This window comes from Pantherophis guttatus, chromosome 15, assembly GCF_059756535.1.
Source record: "Pantherophis guttatus breed Tessera chromosome 15, ASM5975653v1, whole genome shotgun sequence".
NCBI classification, from domain to species: Eukaryota; Metazoa; Chordata; class Lepidosauria; order Squamata; family Colubridae; genus Pantherophis; species Pantherophis guttatus.
In genome coordinates, this window is record NC_142077.1 from 17165729 (window position 1) to 17182724 (window position 16996).

The window sequence follows — 16996 nt, forward strand, 5'->3', positions numbered from 1 at the left end:
TATGATCTTATCTCTCTGGGTAAGTTTGAATCCCCTTTTAGTCTTATTAATTTGGACACCAAGGTATTTGTTTACCTTGCCTAAAGATTTCAACGAGAAATGCTCATTTAATTTAGTTACAAAAGTTTCTCTTCTCTCTTTATGTTTTCCTATGTATAAAATGTCATCCACATAAATTAATACAAATTCAATGTAATCATCACCCCCCTTGACAAAGAAACAATTATCAGCAGTGGTAGCGTTGAAGTCCATGGTCTTAAGTACTTTTACTAAACAATCATACCACCGTTTACCAGATTGTTTTAGCCCGTATAAACTCTTGTTTAACAACCAAGTCTCATTTCTGTTTGTGTATTGACTGTGAGGTGCTCTTACGTATATTTCCTTATCTAGTTTTGCGTGTAGGTACGCAGTCTGTATGTCATATTGGAATACATCAAGATTGAGTGCTGATGCTACCACTAGAGCTGTTTTGACACTCTCTGTTCTTACAGTGGGGGAATACGTGTCAGTATAGTCCTCCGGATATTTCTGTGCATAACCCTGTGCAACTAATCTAGCTTTGTATAGAGTATTTCCTCCCTCTAAATTCTTAATTTTATATATCCACCTGGTACCAATAATTGTTTTATCTTTAGGTGCAATTGCAGGTGTAAATACATTTAATCCTTGTAAACTTTCCATCTCTTTCTTCATTGCTAATTCCCATTTTTCTTTTTCTTCGCGAGGAAGTTTTAGCACTTCCTCATATGTATTGGGTGTTGTTGGTTCACCATCCATATGCATTACATAATCCTTGTATTTATTTGGCATTTGATTTCTGGTGTTTCTAATGATTTTTTCGGGTTTACTATCGTTATCATGCAAATATCTTGCTTCCTTTTTTGTTAGCGTGTCTGTCTTTATTTTGTGTTGGCTATTTGTCCAAGTCTTGGTTTTGTTTTTATATTTGTTGATATTTTGCTTTTCTATAGTCCCTTTCTCATGAGGTTTTGTATCTTCATATTTATTTGGGAATATTTCATTAAGATGTAATTTAGACCAGTTGGCTTGTTCATGGAACACAGCTGTTCTGGAGACTATAAATTCGTTGTTACTATCAATGAATCTGTACCCTTTAGTGCCAGTCTCATATCCCATAAATCTGAGTCTTCTGGACACATTTTCTCCCTTTCTTCTTAATTGTTTAGGTATGTGTACGTCTGCTGTGACTCCAAATATATGCATGTGTGCTAATTTTGGTTTTCTATTATACATCACTTCATATGGTGTCTTATTTACAATGCTGGACCATGTTCTATTTTGTGTGTAATTTGAATAATGTAAGGCTTCTGACCAGAATTGTTTGCTTAAGCCAGCATCTTCCAATGTGCATCTAATCATGGTTTGTAATGTGGAATTTTTCCGCTCTGCAATCCCGTTTTGGAACGCAGAAAATGGACTAGATGTGTAATGTAACATTCCTTTGTCTTTTAACCATTGGGAGAATTCTTTAGACATGAATTCGCATCCTCTGTCTGTCATAATTTGTTTTATTTTGATGTTGTGTTGTGTTTCTATGCGTTTGTAAAATTCTTTAAATTTTTGAAATGTTTCATCTTTGTGTTTTAATGTATAAACAAATCCATAGCGGCTATAATCGTCCACTATTGTCAGGAAGTAACGTTTTCTATAAGTGATTGATGGAGTTAATGGACCAACTAAGTCCATGTGTACTAAATCAAAAATTTTGTTAGTTGATCTAGTAGATTTTCTTGGCCTGGGACTAGTTTTTAGTTTTGTAGATTTACATACTGAGCATTCCAGATAATTTTCACAATTTTTTATTTTAACACCTTCTGCGTGTTCAGTCATTTTTTGTACTACAGGAAAACTGGCATGTCCTAACTTCCTATGTAAGATGTGAGCACACTCATCATGAATTGGTTTACCTATTTTTGGCTTCTTATCATTGTGTGCATCTGTGTGATCATGAGATATTTTACATTCATCATTGTCACTGTTGCTAACATTCTCATCATCTATTTCAATACAATCTTCCATATTTGAATCAATGTTATGTAACCATTTTTCTTTTGTTATCAGATAAGGTAGGCCTCCTTTAACCATCACAGTGCCTATATTTATTTTATTCTTTTCCAAAGTTGCCTTTCCTTTTGAAAAGACAATGTTAATGTCAGAATCTCTGCTTAGTTTTATGGCACTTAATATGTTATGAGGTATTTCAGGTATTAGTAATACCCCCTCTATTTTTCCTAGACCAGGCAAGGTTACATTTCCTCTACCTAATACTTGAACCTTTTCTTGGTTAGCTACCTTGATTACAAATTTATCTTCTGCAAATGAAGACAATATATTTTTGTTATTAGTGGTGTGATTAGTTGCTCCAGAATCAATAAGCCAATTATTGTTCTCACTTTGTTGTGTGTTAGTGTTGTCTTGTTTATTTAACCCATTCAGTGAACCAGATTTTCTATCCTTTGAATTGTCTCTGCCCCCTCTATTCTCTCTGTGATTTGGTGGGCTCCTATATCTATGCCTTTCTATGGAAGGCTGTCTATAATCGTATTTGTTTCTGTATTCTGATCTATATCTTTCTTTTAAAAATTTTGGGTATCTCTTCTATTGTGTTCCCTGGATCCACAATTATGACATTTAAATGTTCCATTATATTTTTCTTGGAAAGCTACTTTCCTATATGGTTTGTGTTCTGTGTGATTGTTAGAACGATTCCTTCTTGAATTATCTTCTGTTATCAATTTGTTGGACAGGCTTTCTATGGATAAATATCCTAGATTGATTGTGTCTAAATGTGACATAAAATTGTCCCATGATGGATCAAGTGAGTTGATAATAACACTTTTCATTGTTTGGTCTGAAATCACCTCCCCCCTCAAATGCAGTTCAGCTCTTATTTTGTTCAAAGATATTAAATGCTCACTTATGGAAACCCCTGGTTTTACCCTAGACGAAAAGAAATCTTTAGATATTCTTGTGGTGGTAGCTACACTGTCACTGTGAAACAAATTAAACATGCATTGAATAATTTCTGAAACAGTCAAATTTGGCTTAATGCTGTGATACATTGCAGGAGACACACTAGATATTATTAAGAAAAAAGCTCTATGGTGTAAACAATCTATTTTTAGAGTCCAAGGTCTTTTTGGGGGACTAGTGATAAAAAACAGTAAGTTTTCCTTCATAAAGACAACCTGGAGCTGTTGATACCATTCTTGTAAATTAATGCCATCAACCCTTAGTTTTGGGAAGTCACTGGGTAAATTTTCGACATTATTGGGTCCATTACTTACAACCTGAGGTAGTCCGTGGTCTCGTAAATGCAGAAAATTGCAAAACGGCGTGGGGATGCTCGCTACGAGTCTGCATGGTCTTCTCTCCAGTTCATGTCTTCCCGGACCGTTTGCGTAGTTTCGCGCATGCGCGTTGTTCATTTCTTCTTCGGCGTCGTCGTGGAAGGTTCTCCCCATTGCGGCTTGCTCGCTCCGCTCCTCTTCAGACGAGTCGGTCTCTGGTTCGACTTTGGGAGTCCTGACGACGGTGGCTGCTCTTCCTCTTCTATTGAGGGCGTTGGTGCTTGCTTCGGTCTGCGGCGTAGGGCGGTATCGGCAGGGCTCTCTGGGTTCGGGCGTCAGCGCTCTCGTAGTCAGGATGGGAGCGGGCAGGTCTTGAGGTATTGGCTTGCTCGCTCGTTTCTTCGGAATCTTTTTAGTAATTTTCAGTTTTGGCCCAAATGCAGCAAAGAGCGTTTTCATCGCTGATTTTATTTGGTGTTTTGTTGAATCGTCCTCACTTTCTGATTCTGATTCTTCTGAGGTGTTTGAATCTTCTTTTTCGTTTTCGCTGTCTGATAACGTTTTTCGCGCCAGAAATTTTGAATTGAGCTTGCTGATTGGCTCTGCTTCGCTCATCTTGGAGGCCTGTTGAAACCAAGATGGCTGCCATTCAAATTTTCGCGCGGGATCACCGTTTTTCTTCTTTGTAATGATTTTCTCCGCAATCATATCACTCACTATTTTTGGGTCTTTAGGCTTTTCATTAGTGATGTTTTTCTCTCTCGCTGCTCCGCTGTTCTTCAGCATATCTTGGAGGTTCGCGATGAGGCTTTCATCATTCTTCTGGCTTTTTAATAGTTTTAATATCTCTGACCTGAGTTCGTTATTCTCTATTTCGATTTCCTCCTGGTCATCAATTATTTCTTCGTCTTCAGTGGTGTATTCTTCAGACTCTCTCGAAATTGCGTTTGTGGATTCGTTGATTATTTCTTGTTCCGTTTCCATTTCTTTGCTGTAGGCCCTGGTGTTGGGCCTATCTTTCTTAGACATTTTTAAGTTTTTTATTGAGTCAATTAACCATCCTCTGCTACCAGCTTGTTGCAATATTTTCAGGATCAGACTCAATAAGATTAGCAAGAGTTAAAGGTTTAACTATATATTCTTTTATTTACAATAGGCATTCTATATTCACTGAATATTCACAGATAGAAGCAGGGGAAAGGGTGTAGGTAGCTCCTTATATATACAATGGGTGGAGCTATATGTGGGAGTGGTGAATTATGAATACATTAAGAAGTGAAGAATAAGTTAACCCCTGATACCCTGTTTGTACACTATTTACACATTAGAGAATAAGGCATTTACATCTGACAGTGATATTATCATACTTACACATTGGATTGTATAGACTTGGATTGTTTTGTCTTAATAATTATCTGATAATTTATAAACAAGTTCAAAAGTTATGGTCTTTTTGAAATGACATCATAGGTATAGATGGTCAGCCATAGGTATAGATGGTAACACCTTTCCTTACCTGGGGTTGTTTTCTCTGAGCCTGAATCTTGGCTCCCTCATCATCCAAGGAGGTCAATTAGAGAAAGGACAGGAGTGAAAGTGGTGCTTAAATGAAAACCTCATAGCTCTCCAGCTTCCTCAGCCCCAATGATTAAAGTATCTGAGGCCCAGTTTTCCCCCATGTTCTTACATCAATCTGATGTTTGGGGCTCCAGAGAGAAACCACCAGCAGAACCAACCCAATCTCAGCCTCTGAGGAGGATCTTGGGGTGGGTAAAAGGACTCCAGCTGCTGCCCTCAGAGCTGATTTGGGAATTTACACAACTTTTGCTTTGTCTAAATTCAGAAAATATGGGCATTGGCATAAAATTTAATCTATGGAAAGTGACAGACTTTGAAAATTGTGGCTGTTGGAACAGACAAAACTTCAATGAAAGACCAAACTTGGATTATGTAACTGACAAATCTTATTAGGCTTTGAGGTCTGCTTGTTTCTTGTATAACTGGAGAAAGAAGTTAAAAAATTTCCTCCAGAAAGAATCTGGGATATAGAAGCAAAAAAAGATGCAGCAATCCTTGATAATTATAATAGGCCCTTTATTGGAATAGAATACTCCAGTTGGCATTTGCACGTGTTAATCTAATTGTGATCAATTGTAGGGGTGATACAGTAATATGATTTACATTTTTATTGTTTTTTTAATTCGCTTATTATTTTCCATTATTATGATACAATCTTGCTAATAGTCTGACTTTAATATTTTAAACAATGTCTGATTAACTAACTATTCTAATACATTCATGAGAACCAGGTTGGATTTATTAAAATCTAATATTTTGGATTTCATTGGATCCCAAATATAACACAGCTTTCTTCATTGCTTTTTCAGATCAATCTTAAAGCTGCTTCAGAGGCTCTGAGTGATAAAAGGAAATTCCCCTTTTTCCACCAGATGTTCCCCAAAGAAGGAATCCAGTACCCAGCATTTGTCCAGCTGCTCCTCCATTTCAGATGGACCCTGATTGGCCTCTTTGCTTCAAACACAGAGAAGGGAGAGAATTTCATGAGGATTTTTCCTCCTATGCTTGTCAGGAGTGGAATTTGTGTGGTTATATCACAACGGTTCTCAACAACTGGATATACAGCATCTCTCAGGGATTCCCTCTCTAAGTGGCGACAAACCAAAGTCTTTGTTCACTTCATGGAAAATGAGTCCACTTGGGAGAGAATTCTTCCTTTCCATTTAATGTTTATGCGTCTGCCAGGACCCATTGAAGGAAAAGTCTGGATCATCACGAATTTTGGAGGGTATGAAATAAACAAGCACAGACTTCTCAAATACATCCATAGTATTTGGAACTTTGGTTATCTGAAAAAAGAAAGGCCAATGGATTCTGCCTTTGAACCCCATTTCTTTGTGGAAGGAAAGTTTCAAGATTCTTATTTCCACTGTTCTCTTTCAAAGAACGTCTTTTCTGTCAAAGGCCGCAGAAGATGCACCCAGAAAGCCCCACTGGAGTCCCAATGGAAAAGGAACAGGATCTGGATTCCAAATGACTACCAACGTTACAGTTTCATTCAGACTCTGGCCCAGGCCTTGAATGCCGCTTATTCCTCCAGATTGAGGAGGAGGATTAGGAAGGAGGGAGAAAAGACTTTGGGGTCTCCAAGGCTGCAGCCGTGGCAGGTATGGGGGTCCCAATACGGATCCATTAGTCTTAGATCCTTTGGAGGAAGAATCCAGAGGAGAAGGAGGGTATTGAATTCTCAGAAGGGTAATAATGATCAGAGGCTCGGCTGCAGTAACACCAACTTTATTGAACAAATGAGAACTCAATAACAATAACAACTCAGCTGAAGGTGAACTGACAGCTGCTTAAAAAGGAACCTGAGGAACGGGCTTAACCAATACGCGAGCAGGAATCTCCCGCTAGTTCCTTGCTCGCGTCTTAGCCAATCCGCGTGGACTAGCAACAACCCCGCTGACTTGATGACGTGGCCGCGAGGACTCAACACCCCTCTCCATCTGGATGGCGCATGCGTAGTCATTCAAATACGCTGGTCGGCGTCGGCTCCGCCCAGACCTGCGTAATAGCGGAACAGAAGGAGTCTGGGGTGGAGATGGACCTGCGGAAGGCGGAGTCACTTCCACTGGAAGCGGAATCGCCAGCGGTTGCGCTGTGTTCGCCGATGATGGTTTCGAGGGTAAATCCCTGCCAGGAACCTCAGGTAAGTCAGCCGAAGAGAACGATTCAGTTGGAACAAGACTTGGTGCATCTAGCCGTGGTGCGGGCCCGTCAGTGGGTGGTGCGCCGTCAGCAACTGGTGGGGTGTGGTCCAACGGACGGGCGGCCCTGTACCGGAGCTGATTTATATGTCGCCTCCACGTGCGTCCATCGTTGAGTAGGATCCTATAGGAATAGGGTCCTGTTAGATGAGTGACATGCCCGGGAACCCATTTTACGTCTGACCCAAAACTCTGGGCATAGACCGGATCCCCGACCAGGAAAGCCCTGGCGTGCGCACTGGATTCGTAGTGAGGGTCAGCTATGTAGTCAGGATGCAGCCTATCAAGAGTGATCCGGAGGCGCCGTCCCATGAGTAGTTCGGCAGGGCTGTGTTTAGTGACAGCGCAAGGGGTGGTATATTGAGCTAAAAGATACCGGTTGATGTTATGCTGCCAATTTGATGGGCCAAAGCGGCGAAGCGCCTCTTTAGCGGATCGGACGGCCCTCTCCGCCAATCCATTAGCGGCCGGATTAAACGGGGCAGTTTGAGCGTGACGGATGCCCAATCGGGCTAGGAACCACTGGAAGGATGCCGATGTAAACTGTGGTCCGTTATCGGTCACCAGGACATCGGGGAGCCCATGAGAGGCGAACCAACCCTCTAGTACCCTGACTACGGCCTCCGTGGTGGAGGAGGACAAGAGGGCAAGTTCGACCCATTTGGAAAACGCATCTACCGCTATGATAAAGGTCTGACCGAAGAAGGGGCCAGCGAGGTCTACATGGACTCAGGCCCACGGAGTTTTAGGTTTTTCCCAATCCCTTACAGGAGCCGCAGGTGCGACCGGTCTTGTTAACTGGCAATGCTGACACTTCACTACCCAATCCTCTATCTCTCTATCAATTAACGGCCACCACACATAGCTACGGCCGAGAGCCTTCATACGGACGATGCCTGGATGGGCCTCATGAAGGCACTCCAGGACTTGGGTTCTAAGGCTAGGGGGAATGACCACTCTGTTGCCCCATAGTAAACATCCCCTGTGGGCAGACAACTCAAGCTGTCTATGATGGTAAGGCAGGAAACAGTCGGCCTGCGGCTTGCGCGGCCACCCCCGGCGGACCCAATCTAGGACCCTGGAGATAACAGGGTCGGATGCCGAAAGGTTTTTTATGTCGGCAGCGGTAATCGGCAAATTTAGATTGTCAATTAAGAATACAGAGGCCGCCACAGCAGGATCTTGGACGGCTTCTGGTAGTGGGCAATGGCTTAGGGCATCCGCGTGAGCGATGGCCTTGCCGGGTTTATACAAAAGCTGATATGAGTAAGCCGCCAAAAATTCCGCCCATCGGGACATGCGCGGTGAGAGAATGTGGGGTGTTTGACGGTCTCCTGCCAGTAACCCTAGCAACGGTTAATGGTCAGTGATGAGATAGAAGGCTCGGCCATATACGTAGTCATGGAATCGTTTGACTCCTGCTATGGCCGCCAATGCCTCTCTATCGATCTGACTATAATTTCTTTCCGTTGCTGACAGTGTTCTAGAATAATACACGATGGGAGCCTCCGAGCCGTTTGGTAAAACATGGCTCAAAACAGCTCCCACCCCGTACGGAGAAGCATCGCATGTCAGAGAGAGAGGCAGGTTCTCGTCATACTGGACGAGAACAGCGTCAGAAGTGAGGGCGTCTTTGACAGCTCGGAATGCAGCAGCTGCCTTACGGTCCCAACGCCACGGCATTTTTTCATCTAAAAGCCGATGAAGGGGCTCTGCCAGAGACGCCTTGTGTGGTAAGAATATAGCATAGAAATTCAGAAGCCCCAGAAAAGCCTGTAGTTCGGCTTTAGAAGATGGCGTGGGGGCGTGTTTGATGGCCTCCACTTTGGCAGGCGTGGGGTGGATACCCTGGGCGTCAATCAAAAACCCCAGAAACTCTACTTGGGGAACGCTCACCCTGCATTTGTCTTTTTTAAGTTTCAACCCTGCCAGCCTGAAACGTGTGAGCACAGCCCTTATTTTGGCAATGAGATCATCCTGGTCCGTGGCTGCGACCAGGATGTCATCAAAATAAGGTACTACGCCAGGGAGGCCATGGAGCAATCGCTCCATGAGGCTCTGAAAAATTCCAGGGGCGACACTGACTCCGAACTGTAATCTATTACATTTAAACGCTCCACGGTGGGTAACTATTGTTTGGGCTAATGCAGTTGCTTCATCCACCGGGAGTTGCTGGTAAGCTTGCGCTAAGTCCAGCTTTGCAAATATGCATCCCCAGCCTAAAGAGTGGAGGAGATGCTGCACCACGGGCACCGGATATGGATTTGCTTGCAACGCCCGGTTAATTGTGCACTTAAAATCAGCGCAAATTCTTATAGATCCATCTTTTTTTAAGGGAATGACAATTGGCGTTTCCCACTTGGAATGGTCCACTGGCTCGAGCACCCCCTGCTGTATAAGCTTATCTAACTCCCTATCCACTTTGGGTCTAAGTGCTAACGGCACCCTTCTAGGTTTCAGCCTGATGGGCGTCACCTGGGGATCCAAATTGAATGAAACGGGGTGACCGGTATATTTACCAAGGCTGCTGTCAAAAACATCAGCAAATTCGTGAAACAGCAAGGAGGAGGCATCGGAGCTGGTAGTGTGGATGCCTGACATGCCGAGGTGTAAAGCGGCAAACCAATCGAGGCCAAGTAGACTGGGTAGATTGTCACGAACCACGATCATAGGCAGGCGGCCAGAAAAATTGCCATAGGAAATGAGGAAAGTCCCGCATCCCACAGTCGGAATGGGCTTTCCCTGGTAATCTTTGAGCTTGATAGAACAAGGCTGTAACTGCTGCTTCTTGATTTTTGGCAACAACCTCTTCAGCGTATCCCAGGCCATCAGAGTCTTAGAAGACCCAGTATCAAGCTCCATCTTGCACGGAATGCCCTCCACCGAGACCGTGAGGTAGATTTTACCCGCTGGAGCGGTCATGGAACCATGGTTAATGAGCAGCAGTTGGGAGTCATTAGCAAAACAGTCCTCCCTGCGGCCAGGTGTTTTTCTGCGCTTTGTGCCTGGTTCGCCAACTCCCTCAGCAGCCGGGTGAGCCGCCCGGCAGACGCGGGAAAGGTGGCCCCTTTTGCCGCAACGGCGGCAGACAGCAGTTTTGAAACGACAGTTGGCCCTGCTGTGATCGCCGCCACAGCCCAAACAACCGGTCGGAGGCTTTCTTGCCGGCGGTGGCCACTTTTTCTTTTTTGTTGCCTTGAGGCGGCTGACCTCCTCGTCGTCATCTGACGAACTAGCCAGTTCGGTCTCCTCATGATGTATGGTCTGAGGCTTGGTCGAGGAGCCCGCCACCGGTAGGGCCCGTTGAATTTCAGCAGATGATCTGTCCGACATCTCAGACGCCCTCGCCTCGTCCATGGCCACCGACAAAGACAGTTCAGAGCGGGCCAGTAATCGCCTTTGAAGTTTCAGATCCCTGATTCCACACACGAGTTGATCAAGCAGGGCGTCATCCAAGTCAGGGAATTCACAATGACGCACTGCTGTGCGCAGGGAGGCCATGTAGTCGTTCACGGATTCTCCTTCTTTTTGAGCCCGTAGATGGAACGCGTGCCGTCTAGAGATTCGGGAAGGAGCTGGGGAGTAGTGATTTTTTAATTTAGCCAGTAGAACCTCCCACGGCACAGAACACACAGGCTGTGGAGCCGTGAGGGCTCTCGCAGTGCCGAAAACATCTCGTCCGCACGAACTGAGGAAATATCCTCGCTTCCTGGCGCTGGGCAAGTCAGAGAGATCATTAGCCTGAAGAAAACATTCGAATCTGTCCAAATAGTCATCCCACGTCTCAGTCAGTGGATCAAAGGAAGCAAAAGTTGGCAGCGCGGTGGCCATTGTAAGTGACGGTAATGGTGAGAACGAAGTTGGTGGCCGGCGCCTCAGAAATATCCCACCTTCGTCGCCAGTATTGAATTCTCAGAAGGGTAATAATGATCAGAGGCTCGGCTGCAGTAACACCAACTTTATTGAACAAATGAGAACTCAATAACAATAACAACTCAGCTGAAGGCGAACTGACAGCTGCTTAAAAAGGAACCTGAGGAACGGGCTTAACCAATACGCGAGCAGGAATCTCCCGCTAGTTCCTTGCTCGCGTCTTAGCCAATCTGCGTGGACTAGCAACAACCCCGCTGACTTGATGACGTGGCCGCGAGGACTCAACAGAGGGGAACCATTTCAAAAGATCTGGCCAATTTGATTACTCAGGGAATAATGGTTCCAAAGAGGAGATCCCATGGCATTTTTATATTAAACTCTGCTAATTTGAAAATAATGTATTCTTTTTTGAAATGAATTCCCGTATTTGTGGGTTTGTGATGAGCATGGTGGGATTTCCCCTTTTTTCCGTCCCCACTGCAGGTAGGTCTGTGTGCAGCTCAACAGGCAGCTGAACCCCCCTCTTCTCCTCCAGTGAAAGGGAGCCTCGGGTGGATTTGGGTGTTTCATTGGGAGAAAAGGAGAAACTGAGGAAATGCAAAGAGTGAGAATCAAATATAAATAGGAGATAGGCAGCATTAACTATCAGCCAACAAAGAAGCAGCTGGAACCTCTCCAGCGATGCTCCGTGTGAGGGACGGAGGCCGTCTCCGGATGACCATGTGTCTTGGTGAAATCGGCTACTAGGTGGGGCTAGAACAACAAGAGCACAATAGTTACATGTTGTGGCATGACTACCTTTATAAATTTGAAGGAGACCCTGAGACCATCTAGCCCAACCCCTCCTCTCTGCAGGAATCCTAGTTAAAGCTTCTCTGACTGATGGCTGCTCAGTCTCTGCATTCAGATAATCCATGAAAAGGAGACTGAAATTCTGTTTTACCAGCTCAGTTCTAAAACAGCAAATTCTCCTCCAAGCATGGTGCCTGCAAGGGGACGTGGTCCTTGAGTTGAGGTCTCCCTAAATCAGAATGTTTACTTCCTGAGATCCTTATGGCTGCATTTGCCTTCTTTCCATGAACGTCTCCCTGCTGAGTCATAGTCTTTTTCCAGTTAACTACGATTTTGAGATCATTTTCTCAAATATACATATCAAGTTTGGTATCCCTCATCTTTCTTCCAGTCCACCATTAATGTTCTTATATGAGACTCTATTGTTAGTCAGTTCCTAGTTGCTAAAAATCAGATATTTTTCTATTGCTTTTTACTCATGCACCCTTCTCTGTGTCCTAATCATAATTATTGTCTCTGGAAACTTGATATTCCTTTTATTAAATTTTATTTTATTCAAAAAGGTAAAATACAAGTTTTGGAAAATAAAACAATTACAAAGACAAAACAAAATTAGACAAAGTATTTTTATCTACTTAGTTATCATACCACCCCTCAGGTTTCTAATCGTATCACAAAAATTGTTTCTGAGTCCTTTACTGAAATCCAGTTCTATCACCAGAGTTCCCATAATTTATTTATTTTATTTATTTAATTATCATATTTGTATACCGCCCTACTCCCAGAGGACTCAGGGCGGTGAACAGCCAAGATAAAAATACAAAGAACATACAAAAGTTAAAAACTATTAAAAATAGATTAAATAATTTGGGCTCAAAAAACAAATTTAAGACATCCAATTTATCCAAAACATTTAAAACCCAATTTAAAATTTAAAATAATCTATTTTTTTAATTAATTACAACAATTTTTCCCATCCCTCCTCCCCCATCCCTCCTCCACCTACCCCCATCCCTCATCCCCCCTCTCTAAGTCCTTCCTTTTTTTTCCTGTTTATGTCTATATTTATTATCCAAATATATCAAAATACCTCTCATATATGCTTTACTTGCGTCCCAAACCATTTCCATAGATATACCCTTATGCATATTCATAATGAAAAATTATTTCATGAATTTTTTACATTCTTTTACATTTTCCTCATATCTAAACAGATTTTCATTTAACCTCCAAGACCTCTTAAATCCCTTTCCATACTCTAATTCCATCCAAACTGGACTATGATCCGTTAAAACTCTTGGACAGATCTTCGTCTTCTTCACCCTAGAAAATAGATCATTAGTAATTAATATGAAAGCAATCCTAGAGAAGATTGATGTCTATCAGAAAAGAAAGTAAAATCTTTTTCTTCAGAGTTCCTCTCTCGCCGGATATCTCTCAACTCCATATCATCCATCATTTCAAAAAACGATTTTGGCAATCTGGCACGTGTTGAGATATTTTGCAAGAGCCCCTTCTTATCTTTTTTAGTGTCTAAAACTTTCCAATCACCCAATAAATTAGTGTCTAAAACATTCCAATCACCCAATTAAATGCATGATTTATAATCCCATTGTAGTAACTTGGAATGTAAATGCTTGTAAAATTTTTCCTGTTGTTGGTTTGGTGCATATATTCCAATTAAAAGTATTTTTTCCCCTTTTATTAAAAGTTAAATTGCTATGAATCTTCCTTGATCATCTGCTTCAATTAGTTTAGCAATTAAGACTTTTTTTAGGTATATAACTATACCATTCTTCTCTCAGGATCAGATGCAACAAAATGTGTACCTAACCTTGCATTTATTAAATATTTTTGATCTTTCCTTCTAATATGAGTCTTTTGTAGACAGATTACTTCATTTTTAAACTGTTTCAGATAATGAAATATTTTTCTCCTCTTTTGTGGTGAATTTAGGCTGTTAACATTCCAAGTCAGAAATCTAGTTGCCATTCTTGGCATCCTGAAGGTTGCGGAGCATCTGCTGGAAATCTCCATGCATTTTGCTTTTTGGCCTTGCTCCTCCCACTGCTTCTGCTTTTGTAGTTTCTTGAGTTGTCATCTGGAGTTGCTGCGCTCTTTTGGGATGAGGGGAAGAGAGGCTGCCTAGGAAAGCATCAGCTAAGAGAGAAGAATCCTGCAGCAGCATAATGGGAGAGAAAGAAACTCAGAAAGGATCCTCACTAACTTTTGAGGCTGAAAAAAAAGAGTTGATGGGAGATTTGTACTTCCAGATATGCAAAATTTTGTTAATGTCTTATTTCAATGAAGTAGAATTAGCACATCTGGATGTGTTTTCCATCAGGATGACCAGGGAGAAGATTAGCCTGACAACTTCTTGATCAACCCATGTTTTCTGGGAATCAACCTGTTGTTTTCAAAGAGTTTATGAATCATCTTTTTTCTCTCTCTAATCATTTTATTTGTCATCTGCTCTAGAATGTACCCTATAATTGACTAATTGTGTCAATTATATTTTCTCTATATTTTGTCAGTATATGATTGACACATTTTTCACAAACTTTTTCGTTCACTTATGAAGATGATGACAGTATTTGTATCTTATTTAACCATGTTTAACCATAACTCATCGTTCCTATCACCCATCTCCTCCCACTTATGACTGTATGGCTGTAACCTTGTTGCTGGTATCCTTAAGATTTATATTGACTGTTTCCCTATGACTATCATTAAGTGTTGTACCTTATGATTCTTGACGAACGTATCTTTTCTTTTATGTACTCCGAGAGTGTATGCACCAAGACAAATTCCTTGTGTGTCCAATCACACTTGGCCAATAAAGAATTCTATTCTATTCTATTCTATTCTATTCTATTCTATTCTATTCTATTCTATTCTATTCTATTCTATTCTATTCTATTCTATTCTATTCTATTCTGAGACCAGACAATTGTAGAAGAAAGATTCAATGTGGGATAAGAAACAAAGTTTTCTGATTTTCAAATTCCTGGATTTTCCTATTCTAGTTTCATCCCTTTCTGATAAAGAATGAATTTTGGAATATTTCTGAGAGGAAACTATACTTGGACCGAAATGGGGAGATAACAGCAGATCTGAGAATTGACAGCTTCTTGGTTCTCCCCAAGGAGGATGCCAGGAGACAGATTCTGGCGTATTTTCAAAGACAGAGACTTGCTATCGAACAAGATGTTCTTTCACAGATAAAGTTGCTCAATAAGGTGAGAGAAATTTTGCTGTCTTTCCTCTGTTTTCCAAAGCCTGAGGTCCCATTTCAAGTGGGCAAAGCCTGGAGTCTCCAGGGTGGTTGGCCTTCCGTGCCAGGTGGTGTCATCTCATGGAAGTTCTTCAACAGACGGGACCTAAGTGGAGTAGCTTTGCCATGTTTTATGGAAACCTTTCAAGATCTAGAAAGAGCCGAGGTGGCGCAGTGGTTAGAGTGTAGTACTGCAGCTACTTCAGCTGACTGCTAGTTCAGCAGATCAGCAGATCAAATCTCACCGGCTCAAGGTTGACTCAGCCTTCCATCCTTCCGAGGTGGGTAAAATGAGGACCCAGATTGTTGAGGGCAATATGCTATATAGTATACTGTCGATTGTTGTAAGCCGCCCAGAGTCCTTGGAGAGTGGGCGGCATAGAAATATGAATAATAATAAAATAATCAGAGGTTTCTTTCTTCATCACATTTTAATTTCATATTAAAAAACCTAATAGAATAAAAGTTTCCTAAATCTTTTACAGTAAACTTTATTATCAGTTTTAATAAGAATATATCATAATATTTAAAACTTTTTTCAATTCCATCTCTCTAGACTACATTAAATAGAAAAGTCCTTTATTGAAGTGTTAAATGCCAGAAGCAAAAGGAATTAAATGAAGAATCTGCCAGTTGTTTTACCTCCTGCATCTGTTTAGAAGTAGTCAGAGGTTTCATGTTTACCTCAGTGAAGACCAGAGGCTACTTGTCTCCCTCCATTTCTACCTCCATTTTCCATGGGCAGAGAGTCCTAACATATTTCCTTTGGCATTCCTTGTTTTTCTGCTCAGTCCCTGCCTCAGTCCAAATGTGTGGAAAATTGTCGTCCTGGATTTGTCAAGAGGGCTCGAGAAGGAGAGCCAGTTTGCTGCTACGACTGCGTTCCTTGTCCGGAGGGGACCTTCTCCACTCAGGAAAGTGGGTCACACTGAGGAAAATGGGAGGCTTTGTGGAACTGGATTCAAATTAAAAAACAGATTGAAGCTCACCTGGTTTTTTTATTTTTAATCTGCACAATTTCTCATCTAAAAGGAAGTAAATCAAAAAGACTTGGAAGGAGGGGCTGGGAAGAGATGGGAGGAGGGGGTGGCAGACTGGGCAAGCTTTACTAACAGCAGAGGAAATATCTCTTCTGCTTTTTAGTTTGGATATGTGCTGCTAAGTTTACCTTTCTAGGAACATCTGAGATCTGAGAACATCTGAGATCTGAGAAGGTGGACCTGAAACTAGATGAATTGTTTCAGGTCCACCTTCTGAAAAATCTTGCAACTCATCATTTATTGGCCTCCCCTTGAGAATCACTGAGAAGGTGTCACTGGTCCATAATCTGGTGCTGTGGATAGTTATGGGGGGAACTCATTACACAAATATTTTGCAAGTCATGGAGATCATCAATCAATCAATCAATCAATCAATCAGAAAAGAGCTGGAAGGGACTTTGGAGGTCTTCTAGTCCAGCTCCCTGATCAAGCAGGAGACCCTAGACCATTTCAGACAAGTGACCGTCCAGTCACTTCTTAACAACCTCCAATGTTGAAGCACCCACAAGTTCTGGAGGCCAGCTGTTCCACTGGCTAATTGCTCTCACTGCGAGGACTCAGGATGTTTGCCTAAAAGATTATATGATTCATTATTAACCTGCAATAAGGTAGGTTCCTATGAAGATTCTACTCATTACACCAGAAATAATTAACATCCTGGGACTTCCCTCAACTTCATATACCGATCCAAATAAGGTATTTCTTGTAAGATAAAAGGACAGACTATTAAAGAAAATTGTTTTTTGGTTTCTCAGATGCAGAAAAGGCCTGGTGGAAATGGATTTATCCAGAGCATTTTGATGAAAGTGCAAATTAAAACATGCATTGAAGCTCAACTCTTTTTTTGTTTATTCAAAATGCACTAGAAATCCTTTGATTTCATATTCCTTACCTATAAAAGTATTAGAAAATTATATT

At 41.9% G+C, this 16996-nt stretch overlaps 1 protein-coding gene and 1 long non-coding RNA gene across 2 annotated transcripts in view; both read left to right on the forward strand.

Annotated features, from left to right (window-relative positions):
• The window catches only part of LOC148112010 (uncharacterized), a 195026-nt gene that overhangs the window by 142256 nt on the left and 35774 nt on the right, over positions 1-16996 (forward strand). The gene's annotated exons all lie outside the window — the stretch shown is intronic.
• The window catches only part of LOC148112014 (vomeronasal type-2 receptor 26-like), a 94622-nt gene that overhangs the window by 76521 nt on the left and 1105 nt on the right, over positions 1-16996 (forward strand). The window lies entirely within an intron of this gene.